The following is a 12,462-nucleotide window of genomic DNA, read 5'->3' on the forward strand; positions in this document are numbered from 1 at the left end:
TGTGTGTGTGTGTGCAACTGTGTGAGATTGAGCGTGTGTGTGATTGTGAATGTGTGCGAGAGTATGTGTATGTGAGTGCCTGTCTGAGAGTGCGTGTGACTGAAAGCGTATGTGTGCGTTTGACTGTTGTGCCTGCGAATGAGTGTGTATGTGCGAGTGCATGTCTGTGTGTGTGACTGTGTGTGTCTGTGAGTGCAAATGTGTGTGTGTGTGACTATGTGAGAGTGTGTGTGTGAGTGTATGTGTTTGACTGTGTGAGTGCATCTCCTTGTGTGTGCGCGAGACACGCGTTGGGGTCTTTGCCTAGTTGCATCATGCCTCTTTGGAATCGGGACCCTTCTCGGACCCCACCTCGCACCAGTCCTCTCAGGTCCCTACCCACCGGGTGCCCTGGGTAGAAGGGGGTGCAGCTTGGGGTTAGGGCGAGCGGGGCCCTGGGAGTTGCGGGATCTGGGTTCCTGCTGAATGCGCCCCTGGCGCGGTCCTTGGTGACGGAGTCCCAGCCCAGAGGCGCCAGGCCTGGCCAACTTCGGAGGTGGTGGGGCCGCGTGGAAAGAGAGGGGTGGCGTTCATAGCCTGAATCCCAAATTGTGATCTTGTTTCTGAGGCCAAGAGAGAGGAGATTAAATGCTGTGTGGATTATTGGCCTCTGAAGATTATCCTGCTGTAATTCCCAACCCGAATTTGGGGAGTCTCTCCGTCATTACCTCTCTGAATTAAACACGTTCGTTACCAAATTTATAGTCTGTTAAATGGTCCGTTCCTGGCTGGGTTGGTTTTGCCAGTGATGGATTCATCCCTGTGGGTCGCTCTGCCAACAGGACATAATTACCACTAAGGTCCTGCGAGACGCGGACATCAAACCTGTTGGTTTCTCAGGCTTCTCTGGGATTATTGTTTCACAGCTGGTTGACAGATGGAGGGCGAGGCTTGGAAATGCAAGTCTAAAGATGCTGTTCGCTACTTTGTTGCCTTTTTTATTTGACGTGTTTGGCAGGGGAGAATTTTCATTTGCAACATTATGGCGGTTTTTAAAATGAGCAAATTGGACATGCTTCCCTTGGTGCGAGTGTGTCACAGTTGCTGAGTTTCTAAGGTGGGAAATACGGGAAACCTACAGCGGCTCGCGGACTCTTACTGTCCTCTCCCAGCTGAGATTAAGGGACAGGTAGTCAGGCAAAATCCCGCAGCTGCTGCCTTCCTTTATTCTGTCCTGTGTCACTACACCAGCCAGTTGGCACAGAATAAATGACAGTCCTGATGTTGTGCGTCACTGTCCTGTGCACAGTTGGAGTCTAAGTAGATCTGCAGGAAAAGCTCCCTCTGGGTCTTGGACAGAATCACAAAGGTGTAAATCAGGGAGTGTTGATCTCTGTATCTTCATTTATTTGAAAGTCTTTACCAACAGGTAGTTCATAGAGGAATAGAAAAGCATAGGTCATATACTTGGAGTAGACAAGAGAGCTGACAGGTTAGAAAGTTTTCATCTGATGTTTTGTAAGTTTTGAGTGACTCAGGGATGTTTATTTGGGTCAAAGTCTCAGTATGTAGCTGAAATTCATGAATGATAAGTGATGTGATTGTCAGCCACCTTGGTATGTGTGGAAGAGTACACACCATGGCTAAATCTCAGAACACTGGCTATTTCTGTAATAAGAATGGGAATTCTTTTAAGAAGAAAATGTTTACAGGGCACTTTTAACCTATGTCATCTTGCAGTTGTCCAGTATTTGTCTTTTTTGGATAATAAGTGACTGAGCATGTAGTTCTGAAGAAAGGAGTAACTGAACACTTTGTAAACTACAGAGCTCATTAGCTCCTTTACCTACAACTTGTAAATAAAATGTTGCTATTAATTTATCAGTTGTCACAGTTTATGACATGTATTTATATGTAATGAATGTTATATTTAGAATTCTAAGTCTTTGATTGCTAATGTCATGCTTTTGAACCATAATATATTTTGATATAAATTAGCAGTAAGCTGTTATTAGTTTGGAATGGAAATGAAAAAAGTTCACCATGTCAGTCACCATATGGTACTTGCTTTTCTTTTGTGTTTTTTCATCCCAATTAAAATGCAATGTTTTAATATTCTGTCCTTTATCTTTGCATGAACTCTGTACAACAGTGTTGGGTATTGAGTTATCTGAGGTTACCGTTCCTTGCAGAGAATTTCTGGACTTTAGTCAATCATCCAAATTAGACAGGAAGGTATATTTGAAACACTTTAATGATGAGTAACAAAACTCCAATGTGTTCAGTAAGAAGAGTTGTTATTAGAAGCATTTTTTTGATTAGTTATTTATTCATAATTACTTAATGTTATAATTGGATTATACATTAAAGAACTAGAAACAGGATTTTTCAGAATGTCTAAGGGCAGATTTATTATGCTCTCTTAATTGAGTAAAACCTCAAATAACTTGAGTTTTCAGAAATACTATGAGTCATCTGGTTTTCTGTGCTATAATGAAAAACCGTAAGCATAATTCAATACATCATTCAGCACCTATCATGTCCCAAGTACCATAACATTTTTTTTTTTTTCTGTTAAAGTGAACACATTGTTGTTTCTGGTCTTTATGAGCTCAAGAATTATTTAGGGATGCATTTATTCTGTCTTTAAACATCAGCAAAGTACAAGGCATGACTGTCTTTTCTGGCCTTAGAGAAAGAAAGCAGACCTAAAAATAGCTAGTCTGCGTTTATTTATTTATCTATTTATTAGTACTGGGGCTTGAACTCAGGGCCTACACCTTGATCCACTCCATAAAAACACCTTTTTGTGTTAGCTGTTTTCAAGATAGGGTCTCATGAACCATGTGCCTGGTCTGGCTTTGAACCTCCATCCTCCTGATCTCTGCCTCCTGAGTAGCTAGGATTACAGGCATGAGCCACCGACACCAAGCTACATTCACTTATAAACTGTGTACTTAGTAACAGGGTGCTGCTTTGATTAAGAAAGTAGACACCTAAAAAGACAATGTGATATGAACTTTAAGAAACTTAAATTTTATTTAGATTTTCATGGTTAATATAAATGGATCTCTGCCTTATTCAAGAGATCACATATCCAAATGCTGTAACTAAATATTGGACACTTCCATGAAAGTTAAATCCTTTGTAAAAGTGGAGAGTCAGAAAGGAAAGGTTTTGAGTCTCTTTGTAATGTAGAAAGATTTGAAGAGATGGACAGTACAAGGTTGGAAAGATTGGAGTTCTCTACTAAACTGCTTCTTCTCTGAAAACAGATTCATTGTTGCTCTAGCTCAGTTTTTTCTTAGTTTAGACCAGTGTTTCAGTTTTAAATGTTGTCACAATATATTACGAATTGGAAAAACTTGAACACGCATATAATTATGTGTAAAATAACTAGATGTATAATTATTTTTGTAAAAGCACTGTGAGTAGATATGAATGTCATGGAGGACCAGTTGGAATGACAGTTGTTCTGTCAGTGACCCCGGATTACCCTGTGACTGGACACCAGGAGTGGGCAAGTGGCTCAGCCTGGGACTCTGAACTGAAAACACCCAGTGTTTTTTCTGTAATTCCATAAAACAAAATAAGTTAAAATTAAGTTTAATTTTGAAAAAATTTGAAAACCCATAGGAAAGAGTCTGGTCTGGGATTGACGAACACATAATAATTAAGAATAATTTTTTACTTTTTAATGTTCCTTCTTTTTTAATGGCTTATTCACTTGCAGTTCTATAGCTTATAGCTCTGGGAAATCCTACAGGGTGTTTTTAGTTAATGAGTCCATGCATACAAAACTCATTATGAGAACAAATTGCAGAGAATAATCTCTGGAGTGTTTCCCAAGTTCTAAAGTTATGAATGAGTAGGATTTAACAGGTCATTTAATAGTAGGAATAGCTATGCTTTTACACTCTATACAACTTTCATAAACTGAGGAATACTTATTAAATGATAAAGTACTTATTTTTTCTCTTTTCTCAAGCATGGTGGCTTAGCATATTACTGAGAGAGGAGAGGTTTGTGAGAAAATAGAGACAGCCAGTAGCATCCCTCACTGTGCCTCCCATTCAGTGCTCAGAAAATTAGCTGATAAGAAATTCAAGAAGCCTTAAGTAACAGACTGAGCCTCAGGTGACAGTGAAATCATGGCACTGAAATCAGTGGAGTGGGGCTCATTGTTACTTGCGTCCATTAAGTTGCTTCCATCCATCTGCTCTAAAGATCACAGATATTTACATCTGAGTGCAGGAAGAGAGATAGAAATGCAACTTTGAGCTGATACTACTTTCCCAAACAAGCAAACAAAACAAAAAACCCCCACAAAACCTTCTACAGAGCTAGGTCATGAAAAATTACATAGGTAATTTTTGAATATTAAATGATAAAGTTCCAATAGATCACAGACCCAGTTCTGATTGAAAGGTGTATAACTGACACCACGCTGCCTACACAAGATAAATACACAGCAAAAGGTACTGCTTTGTACACAGCAAAATTCTTTTCCCCCTGGATTCAGAAATAATATGAATGTTTATAGAAAGTCTGGGAAGATTTTAAAAGAAAATAAAAATTATTAGTAGTACTACATAAAATAGGTATCCAAACATTGCTGCATTTCCTGCCAGTCTTTTTTGTATACATATTTTAACATCAATGAACTCATAGTTATATACAGTACTCTTTTCTGCTTTCTTAAGTAATTTTAGGGCACAACTATTTTAAAATTAGCTAGCTGCAAGTTACTTTATACATCCCTTAATGTTACTACTTCTAATTTTTATGGTTATTAATATCACCAGAAAGAACATAGCTGACAGCTCTTACTTTCTCCCAGGGACCTTTCTAAGTGTTTTATATTTATTTATTATACCATCTGGTTCTCAAAACAGATGAGGAGGGCTGGAGGAGTGGTTCAAATAGGAGCACACCTGCCTATCAAGCATGAAGTCCTGAGTTCAGACCCCAGTGCCACCAAACAAACAAACAAACACAACAATGATGGGATACCATTGTTTCCCATTTCACAGATGAGGACTCTGAATGGAGAGAGGTTAAATCATTTGCTCACTTGGCTTGTAAATGGAACTGTGAATCTTCAGGTGGGATATTTTAGTATCAGAGTCCAGGTATTTAAAAGCTAAGATCTAGCACCCTTCCTCATATTTTTTTTGACTTGTTTACGTTTTCTTAGAAGTCAAGGACATGAAAGTTTTCAATACATAGTGACAAATTATATTCCAGAGACCTTTTACAAATTTTCACTCTTAGTACCATATCTGTGGTTACTGTTTCTTAAATTCCTGGCGAAGATAACAAACTATTTAATTTAAGGCTTACTGTGTAATTTATTACCTGCATGGCAACAGTCATTTTTTTGGGATGCACTTAAATTTAGACACCAGCACTGAGGCAGAATTAATGAGTAAATTAGAATTTGAAGTTTATGTTTTGCAAATAAATGGGTACCTTTAACCTGTTTTGTTTCAAGTGAAAACATGTTAATGAGAGTATTTCATAGTTTTTTTAGCATTATGGATCAGAAAACAAAGGAACAGTTACCATTGTATACAGGTATTTTCAATAAATAAAAACAAGTTGGGATATGATATACTCTTAAATTTTTATCAAATTGTCATCAAAAGGAAAGTCTGTGGAGATGGTTGGTTTGACAGTTGTTTTGCATTCTGTGACAACTGATGAATTACAGAATCTTACTGAATTCTTTATCAGCACAAGATTACCAAACTAGCTAATAATATCAGATGTATCTTCTCTTTAGAGTTCTTTTATTAACTTTGATACTATTGTAAGTCATTCCATTTCTCTACATAAAAGTGGTACAAGAAATAACTTTCTTCTAAAATCCTATTCTTTTCCCATGATATATGAATAAAATGTTTTCATTACACTGAAAATTAGACTGTTTGGAAGAACTTCTCTAAACTAAGGTTTCCTGTAAGATCTAGAAACCCAAAGTCAGCAGTACCTCAGCTCTAAACAAGAACCAGAAAGTACCATTAACTGGATGAGAACATAGAGCCATTTCTAAGCAATGTCCAAGCCAAAGTTCACAGCAAGGTGGCAGTACTTGTGACAAATGCTGCCTTATATGGTATGAGAGAGTTAGAGAAAGGGAAGACATGATGGTTCGAAAGGAATTAGCCCCAATCCCAGTCTCAGACAAGACAGGAGTTGTATTTTCAGTCTTTATCATTCTTTCTTTAACTCCGAAGATGCTACTTGAGGTTGGTCCTGAGATCATTTTTTTCTTGTGGAATATTTGAAGTGACTCAAATTATATACCTATGCTCAGTGACTTGGTTCTCATTGCGTTTGACCACTATAAATAGATTTTCAACTGCAGATAACATGCTATACTTGTCTGGAAAATGCAAATTTGATGAATTCTGGTAAGCTGAGTTTTCTAGTAACAAAAGGTAACAGATACTTTGATGTGCAATTTACTCCTATTATAACATCAAGTCTTATCCCAAACTGCATGCTATGTTACAGAAAAATGCCAGGTTATAAAATATTGGTCAAGTTAATTGCCTTTTAGCTCCACTGGTTCTTAAGTTTTTCCCCATGTCAGACCCCTTTAAGTGAATGGTGGTAGTCAAGAGTCTCTCTAGAGAAGATCTCCTGCAGAAAAGTTTCTGAATGCATTCAGGGAGTCTGATATAGGCAGGCAAAATGAGTAATTGATTGCTGTACTTAAAAATTATTACTTCTTTTCTTTTTGCTTGTTCCCCCCCCCTTTTTTTTTTTTTTAGAAAAAACCAATTCTTTTGCTAATTGCTTGAGGTCCATCTCCAAAATTTTCAGGATTAAAAGTCCAGGCTGTACAAAAAAAGAAACACTAATCTGATGTATTATTCCAGGAAACAAATGGATGGTATGTGAGCAATTTACTTCTCTTAGAAGAGCCCTGGTGGTGTAATAAGCAGGAGAAAGTGTGTCTGTATGTGTGAGCATCCATACTTGCATGTGTAAATTCACTAGTCCTCCAAACTATAGAATGCTTCTGCACTTAATAGCTAACTCATGTGTTGTTTCTTATGATGTGTACCAGAGCATGTCACTGCACACAGGAAAAAAAATTTCTAGCACTCATTGTAAATTAAGTATAGTCTCTTCTTAAAATTGTTCTCAGAAGAGCATACTTCTTTGTTTTATTATTTTTGTTTGTGATATCAATTCATGAATTATGAAAGATATATTGAATTTCTGATATGTATAAGTCACTGTGGAAATGAGCACAGGGATCTGCACCTCACAAGGGTAAACCTGCCCTCTGGCAGGTTGCGTTAGTTAAGGTAGTAGGGAAATAAAAGTTTCACATCACATTGTTCAAGAAATGAAAATCTTGAAGCATCCATCTTACCTTTCATTTTTATGATTTAATGGATTAAAAACTTAGCTTACTGGGATATGTAGTGACTTTTACAACACAACATAGTTTTGAGATGTGAGGGCAAACCTTTGAAACTCACACCTACTTTATTATCTTTGTTACTTTGTTATCTAAAATTTCCATTATGTATCTAAAACCACAACTTACTTTTTTGAAACAAATCTCTCCCAATGAGAATTTCTGTTGCCAATGAATGTGGATATGTAGTATGTAGACCTAAAAAATAATAAGACATGGTTGTAAAGTAGGGGCAGTTTGCCGGGGAGGATCAACTGGAGGAGAGAGAGACAGCAGAGGGGAGGGAGTGACTATAATGGAAGATAGCATAATGAAACCTTTGTACAATTAATGCATGCTAATAAAAAAAGATTAAAAAAAATCAGCTTTCTGTTATTCTTCTTTTTAAATTTGTTAAATTATTAATGTTTTCACACATTGCAAACAAGTTTTTTTTTTTTTTTGGTGGGACTGTGGTTTGAACTCAGGGTTTTCTGCTTGCAAAACAGATGGTCTCACTGCTTAGCAACACCTCCAGTCTATTTTGGTTTGGGTATTTTGGAGATGGAGATGGGGGTCTCATGAATTATTTGCCTGGGCTGGCCTTGAACCACAATCCTCCTAATTTCAGCCTCCCAAATAGCTAGGATTACAGGTGTGAGCCACCATGCCCAACTCATTCTGATATTTTTAAGCCTTTACACTTCAACACAGTTTCTTCTTCCTCTACATCATCTCTCTTTCACCTTCCTTGTTTTTTCTTTTCCTTCTTCTCCCTTTTTATCTCCCTTTTTCTTCATCTTCCTCATCCACTTCTTTGAACAGCTTCCACATTTGCTCACTGTTGAATGCTTCTCATACAAATGGCATTGAGCAAGCTAGCTAATGTAGATAAAACAGTGAAGAAAACATACATGGTCCTGCCATCTTGGAACCTGGATTTTAGCAGGGAAGTATTATCCAAATAGTAACAGAAACTGTATTTGTTGATGGATGTTAAGCACTATGAAAGAAAATACAAGACGCCACAGAGCATGAAGTCACTGCTAAGCAGGGAATTTCAGACTGGCAGCCTTCCCTCTTTCCTACCTCCATCTCTCTAACACTTATACTACTAACTTAATGGATGACATTTTAATTGCCCTGGAGCTAGTCTTTCTGTCTCTTTTTCCCTTTGCCAATTCATTTTTCTAGACATGGCCAGTTTAATCAACTGCACTACTTTCTTCCAGCCACACCCTGCTTTAAAGATGACACACTGCCCTGTTACTTAAATGCCCAGTGACCATCATTCTTCTCAGGGAGTCCTGGAGATTTCCTGCCTCTCCAGTGTTGGATTACAGGTGTGTGTTGAGGTGTGCCTCAACACAACATTTTAAAAGTCTCACCCTTATTTGAAGAGGAATTTGAGCTTGAAGATCCAGTTCCAACTAGTAGCTATTCAGGGCATTAAGGGCCAAAAGTCAACCCCATCTATTCATGTGCGAGAGATGGTTCTTTGTAATCTACTGAAGAAAATCCCTAAGATCCTCTCCTGGCTCTCTCACACCCTCTTGCCCCCACTGTCCTCTAGAGAACTCCTATCAGCATACCAATGAAAATGAAACCAAAACAAAAGAAAACCTCAACTCTTTCTTAACCTATACTGTTTTTGAGCACTCTGTGACAACAAACTTGAAAGAGTTGAATGCACTTGCTGGCTCCTATTTCCTCTCATTTTTTCCTTAAGCTGTCTCAAACATGATCTATTCTCTCACCACTGTACCAGAACTGCCTGTCAAGGTCTCCAGTAACTGTTATTTGAACTAACAGTCCATCCTCAGTCCTAATGTCATGTAATATGTAATGTTCTATAAAACTATGAAAGATTATGGGATACTGTGGAATACTATGAAATATTACATAATACTGTGTAACCCATTAGTGACATCTGACAGTCTTTTCATTAGTGGAAAATAGTTGTACAGGGTTTCCATTGTGACATTTATCTATGTGCTTTCAATGTATCTTCTTATCATTCTTCTTCCTCTCCCCTCCTCACCTTCCTAGAACAATTTCAATTGGTTTCATTATTCTATTTTTATACTTAAATACAAAATATATCCATCATATTCACCCTCATTCACTCTTTCCTTATGGCTTCCCCCTTCCCAGTGATTCCCAACTCCTGGAAAAGACTTCCTGTCCTTCATTTTTTAAAAAAGTGTATATTGATTGTCCAAGGGGGTTTTAACTTGGTACTTCAGGTTTGTATATGTCCTGCTTTTTATCAAATTAACTCCCCCATCACTTACTTATTCTCTATCTCCATGCTCCCCTATTATTCAACAGCTTGCGGTATATTATGCTATATTATATTCATATACAGGGAGTATAGTTTGGTATATTCATTCTCTAACATTTCCATTCTTTTTAGTAGTTTTTATTTCCTGGCTTGAATAATGTCATACTTTCTTACCTTACTGATTTTTCTTTTTTAGTTACCTTCATTCATTCCTCCTGTATTAACTCAAGTTTTTATCATTTAAAAAAATTGCATTTCTCTTCTTGTCAGTCTTGTGAATATACTCCACTGATGGGCTCATTACTCTTATATTTGTACAACCTGCCCACATCATTCTTCTATACTTGTACAGCCAACAGTCCACTCCATATCTCCACAAAGTTGGCCACAATATCTCTTCACCTACCCATGTCTGTCCAAACTTGGGACTGCTGATCTCCCTCTCCTACCTAGGCAGCACTAGCCTTTCCCACATCAGGTAAGGATGGCTTTCCCCTAGGCTTTGGAGCCATATCCATTCTGCTTTCTGTTATCAATTATCTCCAACTCATCTGAAAGCCTAGGTGAGTCTTTCCCAGAATCTGATCAGTTCCTTACTCCTCCACTGCTACCATCCTGGTCCACACTGACATCCCCCTTCACTTGGAGTGTGACAGTACTATCCTCTATTCTCCTTTGTGTTATCTCCTGTCGCCTCTCAGACCTCTTTCTGTCCTGCTTTCTCTCTGACTCTCCTTGTTTCAGCAGCAGGAATCTTGCTCTGCCATGAATGGGTGTGTTACACACATGGCCTAGCGCCATGCTTGACTAACTCTGTGCTCATTCAAATTTTGCTCAACTATCGCCTCACTATTGGCCTATTCTGACAACCCTATATATAACAATTGACTCTTGTTTTATCTTTTCTTTGTTCCTTATGCTCATCAGCCTTTGTTACACCCAAATGTAACAAATATAATATATATGTTCATTATTATATATATAATAATGTTCATTATAAATATATATATTTATATATTATATTATATTATAAATACAATATAATTATAATATTATATTATTTTATAATTATATATATTATGTTCATTATTGTGTGTGTTTCCCACCTCTGGAATGCCACCTCCTTTGGGTTAGTTACCTCTGTGTTTACACCTCCTTCATCTGAAGTTCCTGGGACAGTGGCTGACATTCCACACATATTCATAAACTAAATCAATCAATAAATGGATCCTTTCAGACTCTAAACTTCTCCTCTTCACCCTTTCCTCCCAAAGGAGCTATAGTTCAGAACTATCATACTTCCACTGCATTCCCACTCTCCACAGAACGAACATACTTTAGATACTTGTGAAATACCCTTCATACAGAGTCTTTAAATAGGGTGGTTTGGCTGAGAGGAGCTCTTGATTTCTCTGGTTTGATTTCATAATCTACAGCCCTTATTAAACACAGCCCATTAAATCCAACCAAAGACTGGGAATTTAGCTCAGTGGTGGAGGGATTGCCCAGCACACATGAGGCACTGAATTCAATACCAGCACCAAAACCCAAAAATAACAACAATAAAAAACCCAAACCAAAAAATAAACAAAAAGGCCAGAACCTGTATTCTTATACTTTGAAACAGCCAAGGGTGTTTTAGTCAGAACTATACAGTGAATACCTTCTGTTTGTCATATCTTCTCTTCTCCTCCCACATCCAGTAGCTCCTGAGTTGTCCCTCACGTATGGAAGGTCTGGAGATATTCTGTGTAGATAAATTGTAAAATTTGCCTGGAATTTCAGAGTTTCACCATCATATAAAAATCTGCCTGTAATTTAAGTGCCCATTAATCCTTTAGGTGCAGGGCTGACATTTTAAAAGATTTGAAACACTTAGGTGTTATTCTAGCTTTTTCTACTAGAATATGTGGACTAAATAAGGAGAGTGTATGTCTACTTTTTAACAGCATTTACACTGTTTTTCTGCTTGAATATTGTGTCTTTCTTACCATTAGCTCTTATAAAATTTAATTAACTGGAAAATGATATTTAAAGGGCATACTGGATAATGACTAAATAAATTTGAAGAGTTGCACTTAAGAAAAAAGCAAGTACTTTGGTGAGATGTAAGTATAAAACAGAGGAACTATGTAATATCAGTGTTTGGTTTCCTTGCCTTCTTTCTTTTATATACTCCCCCTAGTGTTCAAAAATATGACTACTTATAGTTAGCCTATTCAAATACTGAAGTTCAATGCTAATATAGAAATAGGGTTTTCCTAACCTAATATGCCTTTGTTTTACTTAGAGGACCAAGTTACTGAACTTTCTGAGCACTGAATGAAAGATGCATTCTCTCCCCTGTGTTTGTGAGGAGGTATCCAGGCCTGGTCTTTCCTTGGGTGGGTTGAGCATCTATGCACTTGGGACAGGAGAGCATTACAGTTCTGTCTTTGAAGACCAAGGTACGCTGTAAACTTTTCCTTCAGCCATGTAACTAAGGCGAGGTTTTAACAATATAAACTATAATAATTAGAAGAATATCTTTGAAATGTATTTTAGTTTTAATATACTGAACTGCCATTTAAATAACTTGGTTTCAAACTTCCTTAAGAATTAACCAAGATGTGGTTATCATTTAATATAGAATATTAGTAATTGCTAATTAGCAATTACTAATATTGCTAATATTAGTAATATAGAGAGATTATTGTAAATTGTGAAGTTAACTAAATTATTGCTGTTTGCTGACTTTTAGAAATCAGAGACTTACAATAATGTTACTTAGATTTGTTTAATG

General features: G+C 37.2%; 1 protein-coding gene across 6 annotated transcripts in view; it reads left to right on the plus strand.

Annotated features, from left to right (window-relative positions):
• The window catches only part of LOC109676573 (protein Largen), a 218,894-nt gene that overhangs the window by 799 nt on the left and 205,633 nt on the right, over positions 1-12,462 (plus strand). Inside the window, exon 2 of one of the 6 annotated variants that reach the window (XR_012442444.1) lies at positions 11,971-12,127. The exons of the other annotated variants lie outside the window; for them this stretch is intronic. The gene's annotated coding sequence lies outside the window, so the exon portion shown is untranslated. The remainder of the gene's footprint in view (positions 1-11,970; positions 12,128-12,462) is intronic. 6 annotated transcript variants of the gene reach the window in all.

This window comes from Castor canadensis, chromosome 16 (genome assembly GCF_047511655.1).
Source record: "Castor canadensis chromosome 16, mCasCan1.hap1v2, whole genome shotgun sequence".
In the NCBI taxonomy this organism is placed as follows: domain Eukaryota; kingdom Metazoa; phylum Chordata; class Mammalia; order Rodentia; family Castoridae; genus Castor; species Castor canadensis.